This window comes from Myotis brandtii, unplaced genomic scaffold (genome assembly GCF_000412655.1).
Source record: "Myotis brandtii unplaced genomic scaffold, ASM41265v1 C42896504, whole genome shotgun sequence".
NCBI lineage: Eukaryota > Metazoa > Chordata > Mammalia > Chiroptera > Vespertilionidae > Myotis > Myotis brandtii.
In genome coordinates this window covers 1-3,199 of record NW_005327469.1, presented here as the reverse complement: position 1 = coordinate 3,199, position 3,199 = coordinate 1, and the positions used below count along the sequence as shown (strand labels likewise).

Genomic DNA, 3,199 nt, shown 5'->3' with positions numbered 1-3,199 from the left:
TTTTTTTTTTTTTAATGGAAGCCTCGTGTGTGAATGGGCTCATTTGTTTACTTTTCAGTCAACAGCATGGGGGGGAGTTAAATCAATTTGTTTATTCTTTGATTTTAACTTTGCCAGAAGCTTCTATCTCGCATGGCTCTTTCTGATCTACCACTGTATCACAGAACACACGAGTTAAGTACATGAGGTTCCCTGGTTACAGCCAGCCTGCTTGCCTCACCATCATCTCTGCTCGTCTGCTTCTAATAAATCAGCAATACATAAGTCTAGGTGAAGACTTCAACTAAAGTTACATGATTAGGAATAGTCATTTTACATTGTCAGTCAGTTGTTAGTGCAGGGGATTGCATTTATAAGCTTAAAACTTTCAAAATGAATAGCAGTAGAAACTTTTTTCTTTTTTTCTTACCCCTCAAGGAAAACCTACATCTTTGAAAACTGCACAGCCGTCTTGGGTGAATTTGCCTCGACCGCTTCCTAAGTCCAACGCGTCCTTGAAAAGCTCTGCGCTCCGGCGGACAGGCAGCCCCTCCTCCATCGCCAGCACCCACAGTGACCTGAACGCTTACAGCAGTAATTGTGAGTCGGTCATATGTCTGTCATCCTTTGGGGGTTGTTGAAACGGTCGTTATATGAAAAACCAGTGCCCTGCAAATCATCATTAGACTTTTTGGCTCTGTGATTTATGAGAACATATGCTTGCTGCTTCTTCCTCTCCCAATTTTTCCCCCTTTTTTTGCTTCGAAAGTTTGGCAGGAAAAACATTCTTTCAACAACATTCTCTTTTGATGAATGTGCTATGAAACATCGAAATATTGGTGTTAATGAGACCTGGTATTTTTTATAATAGGGATTCTAAAGTGTGTCATTTGAAGTGATAGTATTTTTTGGTTTGTTTAAGGAAAGAAAGCAATCTAGGGGGCCAGTGGAACCCAACTGGGAACGAGGAAAAAGAAAACTTCAGCTCCATTTATTTTGTAAAAGACCACATTTTGTGGATGTGTGTTTTAGAATCTTTGGATGCTGGATTCAGTGTAACATGACTAGTATATTAGAATTTCAAGCCTACTTTTACGTAATTTAAATTCAGGAGGATATTTTTAATGTTGCTAATGTGAATTCTGTTTTTTGTGTATAAAAAGGGTGAATTAATTGAGTGCTCCCTTTCATTCAAAAGGTGTGTTTGGTCTTGGTACTTCTTTGCTCATTTAAATTTTCTCACAAATTTAGTTAATTTGAACAATTTAGGAGTGCCTGGCTATGTGCAGGCATCATGACAGATGCAATGAGAGGTACAGGCTATAAAAGAATGGCGCTTCTCTAAAAGGAGATGAGAAGAAAGAAGATATGTACATGGATAACTAGAATAGCAGATGAAACAAGATGTATGGTTGTGGGGGGAGGAGGGGAGTTCTTTAAGGAGGGATCAATTTCTTCTTTCTGGTGAGGGGCCAGGGACAAAGCAGAGTCATGGGTAGCGGAGCATATTACAGGGTTACCACACACTATTTCATTTTTTTCTCTCAAATAATTTCTATTGTAATTGATTATATGTATAAGGTAATTCAGGCTCAGAGAGGTTGTCGCCGGGCCAGGGGCACTCAGCCAGCATGTGAACAGAATTGAGGACGCGCTTGTGGAGGATGTGGCATTGAATTAATGAGCGCATTTCCGAGAGCTCACTTAGCAGCAGGAGCTCGCCTGGTGTTAGGAAGGAGCGGGATACCAGAACTCTAGGAACGCCGGAACATGTTACTTACAATAGAACGGGATTCCTCTCTGCTTATTGTCTGGACTTGACGTTGTAGCATGAAATCAGAGGGGCTCGCACGGAGCAGAGAATTAGGCGTTTGGAAAGGTGATTCGCACGTGTGTTATGTCAAGGCCATTGCACTTGCCACTTCCTCTGTGTGCAACGCGAATGTTAACAATCAGCAGCGTCAGCAGCGTGCTCTCGGGGGACCCGCGACGCCGGAATCTGTGACACTGGAGGCAGACGCTCTGTAGTGTCACCACCCAGCCTTTCCCATTGACAGCCATGTTGACATGGCCACCGGTTCCGTGGCGAGGCTGACACTCCTGAGGAGGGTGTACAATGCTTTTGTCCTCTCCTTTTTGTCTTGTAACAAAGGGCTTTTCCCTCCACCCACCGAGCCTGCCGAGCGGCGATGTGTCCCTGCTGCAGAGTAAGCGTCCAGATCAGTGAGTCTCTCTCTCAGTGGGATTTGCTGGCTGGTCTGATCTGTTCTGTGCAGTGCCCTGGAGCTTACAGATACCGCCCCCCGATTCCAATTCACTGAGAGCAAGCGTGAAGGATATGGGAGCGAACATGGCTGCAGCTTTTCCTGCCTGAGCTTGCTCTGACCCATTTAAATGACTGTACCAGGAGGATTTCGCAGTTGCACAGAAACGGATATCTCTTCCAACATCTTTATCAACTCGACACTCACCCCGCCGGCCGGCTCAGAGAGGCACTACGATGCTACTCTACTGACACTGCTGGTGCTGGGATCCTACAGCCTTTGTGTGGCTCCTTTGTTAGCCTCGCTCACTGGGAACAGAAGTACGTCGGTGATTTCTGGTTTGATTCTTCTCTTTGTAAGCATGCTCTCAGTTTTATTCAGTACATCGATCTAGCACCTTTTGCTGTTTTTGTAACTTGGAATGTATCTTAGTTGCAGTGTTTCTCGGACATATTTTAAGTTGTCATTGATTCCGTCCAGAACCAATTTTATTGTATATTGTGTGTGTTTCCGAACTCCATATAAATCAGCAGCACCGTCGATGTTCTTGGCACATGGAATTACTTCATTTTCAAAGGTTATCTGATGGTCTCCTTTCCAGTTAAATAGCTAGCGGGTTTTGTGTGTGTAGCTGATAGTTGTTTGAGTATAAAAATATTTTTGTACAATTAAAATGAAAACACATCTTTATGTTTCTCATTATATTAAAAAATATTAAAGCTGTGTACTTTTTGAAGATTACCTTAAAACATAAATCATTTTGAGCTGAGATTTTCCTATTCTGATGGTGATGGGTCATGTTGGGAAGTCATCTACTGGCCAGTGTTCGGTTCGTATTGGGTGGGGTATTGGAACCCCTTTAAAGAACACTTCCTTGGCTTTGTCTGCTCATTTCTTTGTGAGGTGACAATGTCAGTGGCATCATTTAAGAACTCCTGAGACCACAGTGCTGTTGT

The 3,199-nt window shown here is 43.1% G+C and overlaps 1 long non-coding RNA gene across 1 annotated transcript; it reads left to right on the top strand.

Moving 5' to 3' along the window:
- Positions 1 to 397: 397 nt before the first annotated feature.
- Positions 398 to 2,928, top strand: LOC106724735. The gene is made up of 2 exons (XR_001360581.1): positions 398 to 579; positions 1,561 to 2,928. It is a non-coding gene; the product is annotated as an uncharacterized LOC106724735 (long non-coding RNA).
- Positions 2,929 to 3,199: the final 271 nt, after the last annotated feature.